The sequence below is a fragment of the Lepeophtheirus salmonis genome, chromosome 7 (assembly GCF_016086655.4).
Source record: "Lepeophtheirus salmonis chromosome 7, UVic_Lsal_1.4, whole genome shotgun sequence".
NCBI lineage: Eukaryota > Metazoa > Arthropoda > Copepoda > Siphonostomatoida > Caligidae > Lepeophtheirus > Lepeophtheirus salmonis.
Genome location: NC_052137.2, coordinates 39,872,888 through 39,889,223, shown reverse-complemented (window position 1 = coordinate 39,889,223; position 16,336 = coordinate 39,872,888). Strand labels below are relative to the sequence as shown.

Sequence of the window (16,336 nt, the reverse complement as noted above, 5' to 3'; positions counted from 1 at the left end):
GCCAGTAGCTGCCTTACCTTTGGGAAACTAATAAACTACTCTCAGATGAATATATATATTCTTTAGAAAGTTATAGAGCCTTTTTCTTAAGCATTTCGGGTTATAAGGATAGAGAAATAACCTACCTTTTTTTCACAATGGTAATGTTTAGTAATCGATACATGATGATGAAAATAAAAACATTGAAGATGTAGATGTTGTTTTTCGTTTATTTGTCTGTTTTGAATTATATTATTTTAGTGTTTTATGTACCAATATTTTGTAGCGGTAGATATTTATATATGTATATATAGATATCCCTTACTTATATTGCACAAGTTTTAATATTAAAGAGTTGGGCATTGATCAAGAGGATTAACTTTAAACTATAAGTTTATCAATTTTAACTCAATCCCATTTTATGTATTTTATAATTGATAATTCTAATAAAATCCCAATAACTTTCTAAGCAGACATCTTTTGAAATACAACAAATAAGTTATACAAACCTCTTAAAGTTTTTTTAAATATCTAAAGGGTTTTTCAATAGGGACGCTCACATTTTACGTTAATAGGTATCGAAAAAAACGTCATATTTGTTATTGTTTTTTTGACAGCTCTGCTCAAAAAATAATTGTAGTTTTATCATGGAGCAGTACACACTCGAGCAACGCTTGCAAATTATTAAAATTTATTACAAAAGGGGTGAGTCTTTGATTCAAACTTTAAGAGCGTTAACGCCAATTTATGGTCAATGTAATCCACCTGCAAAATTAACAATTCAACGTTTGGTGAAAAAAGTTGAGTCCACATACACGCTACATAATGTTCCTGTACCAGTGAGACAAAGAAATTCACGAAGTGAAAAAAATATTGCTGCTGCAAGCGCATCAATTCAAGATGACCCAAATTTGACTCTTGACCACTTCAAACGTCGGTAATTCGTAAAATGGGATGAAGCAAAATTCGAAAATGATCCTGATTTTCAACGTAAAATCATCTTCAGCGATGAGGGACATTTTTGGCTCAATGGTTTTGTTAACAATCAAAATATGCGCTATTAGGCCGGAAAAAACCCCACACGTGATTCATGAGGCGCCATTACATCCCCAAAAAATTACTGTTTGGTATGGATTGCATGCTGGCGGTTTCATTGGGCCGTACTTTTTCGTCGACGATGACAATCGCCACGTTACTGTGAATGGAAATCGTTACTGCGCCATAATAACCGGGTTTTTTGGCCTGAATTAGAAGATATGGACTTGGACGATATGTGGTTTCAACAAGACGGTGCCACTTCACACACAGCAAAATCGATGTATTGAAGAGTAAGTTTGGTGAGGGTCTTATCTCCAGAAATGGACCACTCCATTGGCCGCCTCGCTCTTGCGATTTAACGCCGCTAGACTATTTTCTTTGGGGTCACGTGAAAGCCCTGGTCTACACCAATAATCTGTCGACGTTAGAAGAGCCCAGAACAAATATTCAACGTGAAATTGCTGCAGCTTCAGCCAATTTATGCGGAAAAGTAGTCGAAAATTGGGTTCAACGATTGGACTTCGTAAAACGTGCACGTGGTAGTCATTCAGACGACATCGAATCTCATTCATAAATTAACTTGAATGTATTTTAACGGTAAATAAAGAAATCGTGGATATCTCAAACCGTTTTCGTTTTATTTTTTTTTTAAACGTGAGCGCTGTTAATGAAAACCCCTTTAGTTAAGAAAATATACCATATATATCGGTAGTAATTAAATTCTAAAGTTCCTAGTATATATGTATCATACGTTAATATCTTAATCAATACGACTTTAAAAAAAAAAATAATAATGTCACATTACAATGCTTTCAAGTATGAGTGGGAAATCTATGGGTCGCATGGTCTGCCAAAAACTTGTATGAAAAGTAATAAAAAGGTTTTTAAATTGTAAGTATTTTGGACATGTAAAAGAACGAAAATTGAAATCGTCACACTAACAATTTGAAGGAGAGAGCATAGTTATTTTGGTTTTTCATTAAATTAGATCAAAACTGTATTAGGAGGACGAAAATAGATAGAAGTTTAACTTTGTATCAAGCAAAGGCATAGTCACTAATTACAAACTTATCCATCTTCATTTCTACAATGAGTACAACAGGGACTTACGTTTATAACTATTATCTACACTTATCCAATTATAACTACATAAATTTAGGATGTTATAGCTCTCTGGACAGTTTTGGTATTAAACTCCGAGATCTCTGGCATGTGAACGTTTACGTTTTTAACTCCTCCGGATCCAATTTGGCCTTTTTAACAGAATCCTTCTTCCTCTCCAACGTTTCAGACTTGATAATGGCGTAAACGATGGTCCTGGAGACACCCAACTGCTTGGAATGTACAAATAGAAACTCGTCAATTACGTTCAAGTGCAATTTTTTTGGACTTGTACGTAAGCTAGAGAGCTCAGATTTTTTCTTGTTTTGTAACTAATTGCTTATACTTTAATCTATCAAAATATGAATTAATTTCAATCACTCAACTCACATTATTGAATTATTATTATTTTTCAGTGTTCAGATTTCAATAAACCATAATGTTGTCTCGAACAATAGCTCCTCAAAAGGAAAATTACTATATCCGTTAAATAGAAGTGCCAAGCGGTACTTAGCCCTGCATCTTGGCCATTGAAATAAAAGTAAGGAAAATCTATCATAGACAAACCCGTTAGTGTTGTCAAAGAATATATAAGAGGACAAAAAACTACCGGAAATTACCGACTCAATTACAGATTTCGGCAGGATACATTTCTTTTTATGAACCGTGTAAAGACTGTGGGAAGATGTATAATTCGGTCATCCACGCATTAGTCTTAGTAAAAAAACAAAGACTATTTCTATCTCTAAATATGAAGGATCTAGAAAACACAAATGTTTCCTATCGATCATTATGCTTTATGGGTTACCTCTGTGAGAAGGAATTCCCCTATCAGAACCAAGGCACTTTACATTCAACTCCTATATTCCAAGGCATAAATTGCAATCAAAAACTCAGTTTGAGAGAGCTGATCCGAGTATACAATTTTAAAGTTATTTTAATTGATGCCACAGTAAGATACGTTGCTTTTATTATCAAAATACCGAGAGTCCATTGACAGTTATAATACTTTACATCTGACATACTTTGGTTCAGTCCCTCTGAATCAGACATCGTTTGAAAAATTTAAAACATATCCTTAATATTTTTAAAGAGCATCATTGTCCTTCAAAAATGTTATATATATGAAGATTTTATTTTTGTATTTTTTTTTATAAGTTTTTACTTTTTCTGCGTATTTGTGTCCATTTTTTAAATACTCCTGTGAATATTTTTCTTAATATTGTTATGGATTATTTTCCTTTCATTTTCAATAGAGATAAGTAATACTTTTTTATTATTTCCTAAAATTGAGGCATAACAAGGAAACGGAAGGGAAAAAAAGGAAGAATGTTCTATATTATTTTGAGTATGACCTTTTTTATAGAAAAAGCCTTTGGTATTTTATAATAATTAATGTCCATATTTCATTTATTGATGTTCTTCCAGAAAAGAATATGTATTTCTATTTTTATGGTCTTTATATAATAGTATATTCTTCGTGTACAGGGTTAAATAACACAAACGTCCTTTTCCAAAAAGCAATAAAATAAGTTTTATACATCAAAAAAGTTTTACATTGTTTTCATGATGATAGTACATACACATTTAAAGTTTTTTTTTTTACAAAGTTTTGAAAATCATATCAGATGTTTGACGTCCTCCAGCATCCATACACCGAACTTCGGTACTTTTAAACCCAGTATTTTATTTTATTTTTTACTTATATTTAACTTTTTTTTTCATTAATTCGTTTTAGAAGGATTCTTATTGCATATAAAAAGATGCACAATTTAAGTAAGAACATATCATATTTTCTATCAGTTGAAATGACAGGATTAAATTATTAGTTATCGGCGATTACGCAAAAGGTCTTAAAAATATTGGGGTTTCCGGAATACATCCATTTCTAATGACCCAATTTGGACAAACTGCACCGATTTAAAGTTCTTCCATGACTGCAAATTTTATATTGCAAATGGTAGCTCTCGAGACCTCTTATCTGTTGAGTTATTTACGTTCAAAGAACTTTGTCAATTTCAAATTATCAAAATGAATTGAAAAAATAGTTTTTTGTATATTATGGATTAAAAGCAATTCACTGATTTTTTGCTTAATCATGAAAAACAAACGTCTTGTTGGCTAAGCTGCTCTCCTTTCAAATTTTTCAAGTCTACAGCGTTCATTTTCTGTGTTTTTTTTTATTTATTTTACATACCGGCAAGGCTTATATTAGTTGACAATTTGCACGTCGTTGCCTTTACTCTATCACGCAGCCTTTTTTCCCTTACAGAATCAGAAAAAAAGGCCCAATATCATTTGGTAGATAAGCAAATAATTAAATCATACCAACTGCTATTAATCTCTTATTTACTCCTAGACTATCACGTTCATATTATTTCTACACAATTTTCAAAATAAGTTACATATATACTGGGTGTAGAAAAAGTACTTAGACCTGCCTCTATGTAGTCATTAAAATACTCACAATTAATCAGGAGGATATTGTACATCGACAATTTTATTTCATATCATTTGTTACTAATAAAATTCACATTAATTATGAATCTGGCCCCATCAGCTTAAATGACAGCGTCTGGAATACCTTGCACACATTGGCAATGTAGTCCTTATTTATGATCCTCCACTCCTCGTTAATGGAGATCTTAAGGGCATCAATATTCGAGTGGTGGACTTTACAAGACTTCTTCTTGATTTGCCACCAAATGGAGTAATCCAGGGGATTCAGATCTGGGCTAAAGTAGTCGGCTGTCCCATCAGTAACCGTCTTGTACTTCTTCATGGTCTTTGATCTGACCTTTTAAAGTCGCTCAATGATCCAATTGCTGACGTTTAAAGCGCTCAATGATGTCGGAGGTGGTCCTCCCGCCCTGATGGTTGTTCTTACCTCCATCGCGATATATGCATTGTTTTTGTTTACAAAATGTACATCAATCAAAGGCTTAGAATCTAAGCTATTCAAAAATAATCGGAACTTTAAAATTTAATCAACAAAACCTATTCAAAACTGTATTTTTAGAAGGTCTCATTACTTTTTGAACACCCGGTATATTTGGTAACATTAAAATCCTACATAGTATTTAATTTGATACTGCAATATAATATTGCTAAGTAATAATTTATTAAAAGCGTAGCTATACATTAGTATTTGTGTATGATAGCCAAAATGCTTTCATACACAAATACTAAATGGGCTAATATATAAATCAGGAGGGATCTAATAGAAATTGTATTCCTGTCCTTTTGGAAACGGAGCATAAGTATGGAATAAACTATTACTTTGTTTATTTATCGAAAAGAATATATTATCAAGTGACAAATTGACAATTAACAATAAAATACATAGGGTATTTTTGTCTTAGTGAGGCAACCCTGTGGTTGCTAGCTGGTATATGAATTTGGGGGAGGGGAGAATATGAATTACTGCTTTAAAGAGGAGTTACCTTCTACATTTAAAATACTATCAATACAGAGTAAATATTGTAATTATGTATAAATTCATTATTATTTATTTGATAAGGTATTTTTAAAACAATTCACAGCCAAAATGGGGGATAATTCTAAGGTAGTTTTTCATTAACATACCAACTCCACACATATATATCCTTCTGGTATTTAAAAATAAAGGAAACAGAGTCAAGCTGACACTTTGAAGAATCTGTATGGAGAGAGCAACTGAGCACTATTTATTTTCGGCGGCAAACGCAGGTTCTTCACTACTCTACCACATGAAAGCAACTGACGGTCTTTCCAATAATACTTTTGAATATCGCCTCTAGAATGAAGCCATGCTTACCCGCTACTACTTCAACACCCATATTGCCGTGCATTATACTAAAGGAATTAATTTCCCTTCATTTACAAACTATATACAACGAGCGGCCCTAAAACAGGCCCTTCTTATGGTATCTACACTAAAAACACAGATTCGTATTTCTTGAGAATGATCAGAAAGGCATAAATAAAAAATTACTATCAAATTAAACGCTTTAAAATTAATTCAAGAAGTAGTTTGTTAATTCGTACCTCTTTTTAAGAGGCTCTTTAATTTAAGGACACATTACATTATATTTCAAAAATTACAACTAATAAATTATGTCATGTACCATTCATGTATCATGTACAATTACCATTGTAATTCTAATTGTTTTACAATCATTTTATCTTAAATGTATTTTTATTGTTCATGCTATAAGTATTTTTGAACAAAGGAGCAAGCGGCAATTCATAATTAAAAAGCAAATGTTAGAAATAATTGGGTCCCTTCACCAAAACAATATATCATAATAATATTAGTATTGTATTTCATTTTTATACTAATGTTTATAGTTATGAAACCACTAAGCAATCCAAGCATTTGATATCTAATATCAGTATGAAGTTTCCTCATTTTTTTCTTCTTTTTTTTTATAATATATAACGAGGTATTTAAACTTTTACTAGTAATAATTATTTTATATAGTTTGACAATCTTTTAGAGACAGAAAGATTACGTTCAATTTTTATGTTATATGTATATACAATTTGTTTATTACAGATTAAGTCATCTAATCGACTTATTTATTTTTAACTTTGCCACTTTTAACACAAACTTTTTTATTGCTTACTTATTAAATGAATAATAAAAATATTAAAAGTAAAACAGAAAAAAATCAATCAGGTTTCTTTTTTTTCTTTTGATGGCAAGCATTTTAAAGTTGTAATATATATGTAAAGTATAAAACAATTATATTCCTGCATCAGCAAAATTAAAATACCGTCTTTTAGGAATAATTAATAGACTTGGGCTGGAGAAGAAGAAACTAAGTACCTTCCACCAACTTCAAGACACCATTTAAAGGTTTTGAAAAGGATTTTAAGATAATCTAAAATTTAAATTTGAGGCTTTTTCTCAGAATTATCATCAATAAACTTAGTTTTATTGTGAATGCCGTATTTTTTTACCTCTAATTGTATTGATTTTATTAGTTTTATGTACCTATTTTTTTTTTAATTTTAGTAAAATTGCGATGGTATCTTACCCCAAAGCTTTAATTGCAAACTAAAATGTTTATTTATGTATATATTTTCACGAAACTGCTTCGGTATTTAATTGTAAGAACAAAATTTTAAAAAAATATTAGCTTCCATATAAGACCCTTCATTTTATTAGATTTTACTATGATTAGACACATTTTCTTGGAAATGTATTCAAAATAACTTACTAAATCATTTAGCTTTCTAATAAAATATTTTTTTTATCAATTATCTTTACCTTCAATTTTCATTTAGATTGTTATTTCAATTCGAAATAAGGCTACGAATCGATAATATGTTATACTCAAAAATGTGATTTTGAAACAGGGCTTTAAAGGTGAAAACCTTTTGAAGGTTCTAATGATAATTTTCGTGCTGTATGGCTTAAATAACAATAACAAATGTGGATTTTACTCCGTAGGAAAATATGTTGTTGATAGTGTAATTGTTTTTTTGCTGGTTATTTGGAAAAGATTTTATTAAGCCATAGTATACAATACAATTATGAAAACTGGATGAATAAATATTTTGATTATGTTTAGATTTCTGGTACGTTAACCCATAAACAATCTTGAAAAATTCAGGAAAAGCAAAGATCATATGAACAGTGATATTTCTGTCAATTGGAGAATCTTTTATTCAAATTATTGAGATATCCAGGAACGTCAAGTCTTTATTTGAATTATGAGACTTAATTTGAGGCCCATATGGCCATTCAAATATAATCTATTAATTACCTCTGTTACAAAGTTGAACAAAGTTCATGGTTGAGCCTGTGTTTGTCTGTTCGTTACCAAGATAACAGGAATAGTGACAGATCGATTTTGATTTAACATTATTGGTACAAATATTATATATGATCATAGTAAGATGCCATTAAATTTTGAGAAATGTATGTCAAGATAAAATCAAAAAGTTAAAAATACATAATTGACCATAACTTTGAAGACTTTGAGTCGGAGAATGATGTGTTTTGTCTGGAATCGGTATCGGGAAAATATTGATAAATTTGCGATTCCAATTGTTATGTATTATTAAGTATTACTGATAATTTACTATTTATTACTTGTTTAAATTATAGAAAAAAGTACCCCCCTCCAAAAAAAAAAAAAATGAAAAAATAAAAAAAACAAGTTTTTGTATTTTGAAAAAAAAATTTAATTTAATTGTTAAAAAAAATTTTCCAAAAAATTTTATTTTCTGTAAAACGTTATGTAATTTTTAAATTTTCCTCCGAAAAATTTCATATTCTGTTAGAAATTTTATTTTTGATTTTTTTTGAGAGCAATTGGAAATTTTGGAACTTATTTTTCCAAAAATTTAATTTCTTCCAAATAGCGATGGGATTTTGAAATTTTTTTTCAAAAATATTCTGTTACTAGATGTGAATTTTTGAAAATATTTTATGTATCCAATTGTATGTTTGAAATTTTTTCCAAAAAAATTAATATTTGAAATTTTTTTCTAAAAAATGTAAATTTTTGGATTTTTTGTTTGTTCAAAAAATTCTAAAAACCAAACTCTCCTCCCCGAATATAATAATGTAAACGCCTATGATAGCAGAATGTTTTTTTTTAATTATTATTTAAAATATTAAAGAATCTGAATCGGGATCGGAAATTTTTATAGAATCTTATCGGAATCGGCGAAGGGATTTTTTAAATCGTCCCATCACTAATCTTTATGTAGGTTTAATAAAGATGCTTCATATAGCAAAAAATACAAATTAGGAATACCATAAGGGGTTTCCTCTTTACCGTATGCCCCGTCTATTATATAATGTTTAAATAGAATAAGAACCTTCATTTGATATATGAGGCTTAATTTGACCCATACATGACGTTTCAAATAGAATCCATCAATTTATAATTTTATATCTGTAATTGTGAATGTTCAACTAGTTTATACATATTTTGCGGCACTTTACAATGGATGAATCTGAATAATAATTTGTTAATATAAATTGTTATATAATTTTTGGAAGAATACAAAATAGAATCCAACGTCAACTTTAAAAAAAGCTTTTTTCTCTCTATAACTTTTTTTTAAATGTTTAATATATTCATTAATCTGTTGTAAAAGCATAAAATAGTATATCAATTTACGTTTGTTTTAAAAATATACATGATGGTTCAAGGCAAGGTTTCTCCTGAATGGATAGTTCCACATTTTCTGGGAATTCCTGAAAATATAAGGAACTATTGAGTCCACTGTAGTTAGTTATCCTACAGCAGCTAATCATCATGCATTCAACATTTTTTAGCATGTTCTCTGAGGATAATAAGATTAAATTTGACACTACCATTACGAATATAAGGCAATGATTTACTCAAATAGATGCTATAAAGACGACTTTCATAATGCAATTTAATCATCTGAGGGTTCTTTTTTAACTTTTAAAATAGTTGGTTTTTTATGGAGTTATGACCTCCTCCAACAAAATTGAATGGAGATTATGTTTTTGATTCGGTTTGACTATTGGTCATTAGGTTTACGACAAAAGTCACAAGGAGGACTAGATATCTGTGCCACGAAAATGATTTCTTTTCGTGGCACAATTTCCTCTCCAATCAGTTATCCGATTTAAAAAAGTAAAAACAGATTCTGAAAGCTTCATATATCTAATTTATTTAATTTAGTAAAATCACCTCCAGCCTCAATTACAGACTCTATACAAGGCCGAAAGCGCAAGCAGACCTTTGCCACTTGGAAAACGACATTTCAGCGTTCTTAAATCATTCATATTTACTTCTGTAAACGAAGTTGCACAGAGGTTATATTTTGGCATCTGTTTCTTTGTTTTTTAGCCACCAAAATTAAAGCAAAAGTTACAGATCGATTCTGAACAAGCTTGTTATGAAGATTATATATGACCACAGTAAGGGCCATTAAATTTTGAGATGTCAAGTTCAAAGATCAAACATGCATAATCGACTATAACTTTGAAACAAATTGAGATATGTAACTTAGATGGATTTTAGGAGGAAGTTTTGCACTCTACCGAAAATTTATTCCACTTCGAAATCAAATGGGTGAAGGACTTTAGTCTAATGGAATTATTCTTTTGGGGCCTGGTTTGTTTGTTTTATTTTTTTTATCGAAAATATCATTGTACGAAATAATAAAGATCGTTCAGTGTCATTAAAAAGATGTCAATCTGTATAAAAACTGATGTTTAAAAGAAAACTCTTACCACAAATAAATGATTACATAAAAACATTTGAGGCTTTTGGGACAAATGTTTTTGTTGTTCTTTGTGAATAAAGAAGACTTTGGTGGGAGTGATTTCCCCGCGTTTTTCTATGTATTCATACCAACCATGGATGTAGCTTCCATCCTACTATTACCATTCTTTTTTGTAATTACTAGTTATACAACTCTTCTTTCTTTCTTTTTTTTTACAACAACCGAAGAGTTCAGAGTAGAGGCGGAGGAAAAAAACGTCGTCGTTTCCTTCAGATGTAACATACGTGGGATATAATATGTACAAAGTATAAGGAGAATGAAAAACTTTCGAAAAAAGAGAGAGTGATATTGCTTTTTTCTTCTCCTTACAAATATATATACATAATATATGTATATATATATATATAAGTGGTATTTTCTATGTATAAAAAATTGGATGTCAATTTAGAAAAGAATACTCAATGAAGTAAAAAAAAGTTGGAAGTAAATAGAATGGTCATTTGGTATAGCGCAAAACTTCCCCATAAAATCAAATGGAGCTATGTAATTCAATATATTCCAAAGTTATGGTCGATTATGCATCTTTAATTAAGGCTTTCTTTTACCTTAACCTCTCAAAATTAAATGGCCTCTAACTGTGACCAAGTTTGATCAAAATCCATCCGTAACTTCTTTCCGTAATCCTGGTAACTAACAAACAAACCAACGAGAATGAACACACAGTGGAGAAAAGATCTCCCCCTAAAATCTATTGAGTTATGTGTTTCAATTTGTTCCAAAGTTATGGTCAATTATACATTTTCTATGTTTTCTGTAGCCTTGACTTTTTGCCCTGATCTCTCCCAATTTAATGGCCTCTAACTGCGACCATATATAATCGTCGTACCATGTTTGATCAAAATCGATTACTTACTTTTGTCATAATCCTGGAGACTAAAAAATAAACTAACTTACCAACTAACAAACAGAGACAAAAGCATAGCCTCCTAATCCGCCGTAATTGATCCCTTTAGACTATTACGTCTGGAGTAATGTTGAACAGTTTTTTTTAATTAAAGCCCTTGCTACAGCACAGGATCCCCGACATCTGGGATAAGAAGATCATTCTGGGCATTACCTATGGACAGTTAAGAAGACAGGGGGACATATCCGGGGACGTTGTGTACGTGTGGTCCAGCCTAAGAATAATATTACCGAATGAATGTCAAATTTATAATGTTTTTAATAAAATCAGTTAAGAAATAAAGTCACAGCAGCGTTCAACTCTTTTGACTCGGCTTGCGAACGGTTAGATTAACTACCCATTATATATCTATAATTTCTATGGGTAATTCATATCAAGTCACGCCTCTTTCTTCTAAAAAAAGATAATTTTTCTCTCGAACACCTCGGAATTCGATGAAATTGAGTACTAAGTATGTTGAAGATATTTTATTCAGAGATAAAATACTTGGGATCAGACTCTCCCAATATTAAGGCAAGGCAGTACCACACATAGATAAATATACACATAGAAGTAAGAAGATGCACGAGTGATTGAGCAAATATATCAGCTGACATAAGGGATGTAATATATCCTCAGATTTCCTTGTTTATATTTCATTAATAATCGGTAGTGTCAACTAGAGAAATGATATTCTACTGTGATTGACTCTGCTGATGGTGTAATAAAAAGTCAATCAATCAACGTCTTTCTATTGGTTGATGTCTAATACACCTTTATACTCTGAGATAAAATAATTTACAGTAATACCTTTACAAACGAGTTTAATTTGTTCTTTGTAGTAGTTCGTAAAGCAATTTATCTCAAAATATAAATTACTAAGAAAAAAAACTTGAAGTGTCTCTCGCGTTCCGTAGCCAATTATTGACCAGATCGTATCTTATATCTCATACCTTGTGGCATTGATATTTCAAGAAGGTATTACTAAGGAAGGGATCTTTGTAAAAAAAAAAAAACACGAAGTAAACGATTAGAAAAGGAAAAACGGTTGTTGCATGCGCTCTTCCTGCTGAAGTAACCATTCTCCCCTATTTTGGTGTAAATTGTTTCAAAAATAATTATATATGAACTTAAATATGATTATAATATTTTCCATTCAATAATGTAGAAGGTACTCTTCTTTATAGTAATAATTCATTTTATCCTCCCAAAATCATATAAAAGGCAGCTGATATTTATAAAGTGTGTAACAAAAGTCTGTTACAAAAAAAAATACAAAACAAATACTCAAAGAAAATTATGCATTTAAATCAAAAAGAAATTACCATAAATAATTTTTTCAATTGTTTCATGATGTACCTCTGCGCGGCCTTGTATGCATAACATGGATTCCCATCTTGACCCGACACCAATTGCCCGCCCCATAGGTTCTGTTAAGGGTAGGAAAGACCTTGTAGGCCAGCAAGTTCTTGTAATGCGTGGTGACAACAGTCTCCTCTGTTGAGAATGGTGGGAACATATTTCTGTTAGAACCCACAACACCCAACATCATGGTAGAAGTAGGGTATTTTGTTTTCCCAAAATAGTCGTGTTTTGGTGTTCTCTGATGAAAAAATATTTACTGTTAATGCAATGTCAAACTCAAGAAACACCAAATACATTGCCAAGAGGCCTGGAAAAGTGGAGGTATCCATTCACTATTTTCGGAAGACAAAACACACTGCGGGTGCCATGATGTAGGCGGTTGTGGGTTCTAACGGAAATATGTGTCCACCATTCTGGACTAGAGGGACTGTAGACACCACGCAGTACAAGAACTTGCTGGCCCACAAGGACTTTCCTGCCCTTAACAGAACCTATGAGGTGGGTAATTGGTGTCGGACTAAAAATGGGGCTCCATGCTTTACTAGCAACGCCACGTAGAAGTACGTCATGAAACAATTGAAAAAACTATTTTTGGTAAAAAATTTCATAATTAAATGCATAATTTTCTGTCAATCCTTGTTTTTCTATGAATATTTCTTTAGCCACGTACTGTTGGTACATCTTTCATCATTAAATTGTCTCCTAAGTTAAAGTTATAACTCCTTTTTATAATTCTTGTGTCGTAGTTAAGTCATAATAATTTGTTTTTCTTCTATTGCTTATATAAATTTTAAACAATAGGAAGACAAAAATTATATATTCTCTTTTGATACAAGGAACATGACTTACAATGAATCATAATATTTTATGCTTTCTTAAATATTTTTCCATTTCATTATTTGAAAAGTTTTCAAAAAAATTTTATAAATAAGACTTATTTAATGTAACTTTTTTAGGTATATTTTAATTAGTACATTAGGTATACGACTGAACCAATCTTTTTGGCTTATTATATCAAATTATATTCCAATTTTTTATTTGCATTCTATAATGATTTTTCTATTATCCATGGTTATATCATAGTAACCAAAATTAATGGAGAAAAAATATCCTACTGCATATAATTTAAAAGTATATCTCATACTTCCTTAATCTTGAAACCTTTCAGAGATTTTTAATTAAGTGTTCAACCAGCCATTATAATGCACTATCATAATTTATATAATCCCTGATATGAAGTCCTTCTATGGCCGAGAATATTAGCGCTCCTTTAGATCAGCCAAATACATGAACAAATATTTGATTTTCCTTTAAAGACAAATATTTGGCAATTTTCACAAAAAAAAAAACTTTGAATTTTTACAAAGTACATTCCTTTTTGGACAAAAATTTTTTTTGCTTATCGATAAATTTAACAACAAGGTTTTAGTCACGAGCCTGCACATTTCTACAGCTGTTTGATTGAAGAAAATAGGTTTTTTTTATAAAATTAACATAGGGAATCGGTTTTTTTAACCTGTGCATGTCCTTTTGGGAAATTTTACCATACTTCATGATATGTCTGATTTTCTATTCTACAAAAAGTTGACAATCGACTCCAAATGAAAGTACAGGGTGTATGGATATAGCTTCCATTATAATTCCAAAAGACAATAAAACATATTTTATCAATGAGAGAGTTTTATTTTTGTTTCATAATGAACATTAAAATTTTTGTTTGACATAGTTTTTAAATCATATCAGATAGGTGACGTCCATTATTGTATAATAAACCAACCTTGGATATTTTAATACCTAGTATTTTATTTTATTTCTATCTTTAAAAACTTTTCATTGGGAAGTTTTAGAGAAACAGGTATTTTATACAAAACAATGGAAAATTGAATAAGCAACAAACCTTATGTTTATATTGTGGATGATTAATTGATTAAATAATTACTTTTCGACAATTCTCCAAGGACCTAATATTTGCTCTTTAGAATTACTATCAGGTTGAGTTATTCGCTTTCAAAGAATTATGCAAATCTTAAATTATGTAAATGAATTGAAAAAAAATTAACAGAAAAACAAAAGCCCTCAAGATATACGCTCAATTAAACTGTCGCTGCTAGTATTGGATATCAAAACAATCAAAAATGTATTTTAGTAGACAAAATAACAATTGAATTTATTTACAAAGTTAATTATAAGACTTATCAAATCAAAAGAAATGAAATATAATCATGAAAGCCCGTTCTTTTCATACACCCAGCAGCTATTTTTTAGTTGATATGTGAAAGCAGTCCAATAAGTCCTCAATTAACTTCCTTAAATTTTTGTCTGTTGTCATTAACAAGGTAGAAAGGGCTTGAAATAATGTGTTCGATGTTCGTCTGCCGCAAGAGCAGTATTATTTCACCCATCAATAGTTCATGTGGGCTATTACTGTTCCTTTCTTAGTCAAAGGGAAGAGGGGGGGGGTAATCATAAATGTATAACATCTTGAATATCATGGCCCAGGGATCGGTAGAAATAATTTACCTTTTTTATGCAAGCACCGAATATATCCCTGACTTAACGTTTTTAATCTCATTATTTTCCCTCTTAAATTTATTGAATGGCTTCTGTAGACATTTATATTATTGAAGTCGATGTAAATCTAAGTGACTCGCACACCATACTTACATTTGCAACAATAATTTTTATCATAATAAACTCTTGGCTGAAATTTCCAAATACTCGATATACCCGTACTTTAGTAGTACCGGGGTACATGCGCATTTAAAATAATACTCTATTAAATTGGTATTGGAGCGAGTACTTGCAATGTACTTAGTCATAAAAAAATGGCCCACTGAGGGCGTATCTCCATTCTCTAAACATAATCATAAATCTAAATCATAAGTAAAAACACTGTTACCTTTATTGTATAATGCAAAATTTCTTCAAATCAATTTATAGATAGGCAAATACTACCAACTTCTATTTATTTCTTATGTAATACCAGGCTATCATTGGCATATTATTTATCCACAAATTTTCTACTGAATTGCATATTTACCTATATTTCATCGGATTAAAATTATAAATAGTATTTTATTCGATCCTTTATTAGAATATTACTAAGTTATATTTCATTAAAAGTGTAGCTGTATAATTATTTTTATATGGTTGCCAAAATGTATTACTGGAAATAATAAGATAGCCAATATATATATATTATAAAGGACGACGGATCAACAAGAAATTGTTTTCCTCTCCTTTTGGAGACTACACATAAGGAAGGAGTGATGTAAAATGTGTGGAGTTTCTTCTTTTTTTTTCTTTTTTTGAATTGGTAATCTAAAGAATGAATTTTCTTTTCCTTAGCTATTAATTAATGAGTTGTGAACTTTCTTTCCTAAATAGATCACATCATATTCAAAACCTGATTGAACATTCTTGTGTTCTCATTGGAGTAAAAGACGGTAAGTAAACTCGAGGATTTGCAAGCAGATAAGATGAATTAATTCTAAAGGGTACGTAAGAGGCTTGTCTAGTTACTATACAAATAAATTTCGATGGATTTTTGGTTAATTTTTATCGTATTAGAGCTACCTATTAAAAATGATCTACGATTGCAATTTTTTTTATCCGGCAATATAGCAAAAGACTTCCTGTTGTCATTTAGGACTATGAAGAGATAGTTGAATATTTGCCATATTTTTAATTATAATCTCAACATAACAT

General features: G+C 30.4%; 1 protein-coding gene across 2 annotated transcripts in view; it reads right to left on the bottom strand.

The window, feature by feature from the left end:
- LOC121122006 (uncharacterized) overlaps positions 1–10,514 on the bottom strand; it is a 63,086-nt gene extending 52,572 nt beyond the window's left edge. Inside the window, exon 1 of one of the 2 annotated variants that reach the window (XM_040717016.2) lies at positions 10,328–10,514. The gene's annotated coding sequence lies outside the window, so the exon portion shown is untranslated. The remainder of the gene's footprint in view (positions 1–10,327) is intronic. The other variant, XM_071890106.1, reaches the window with a different exon arrangement.
- Between the last annotated feature and the right edge of the window lie 5,822 nt (positions 10,515–16,336).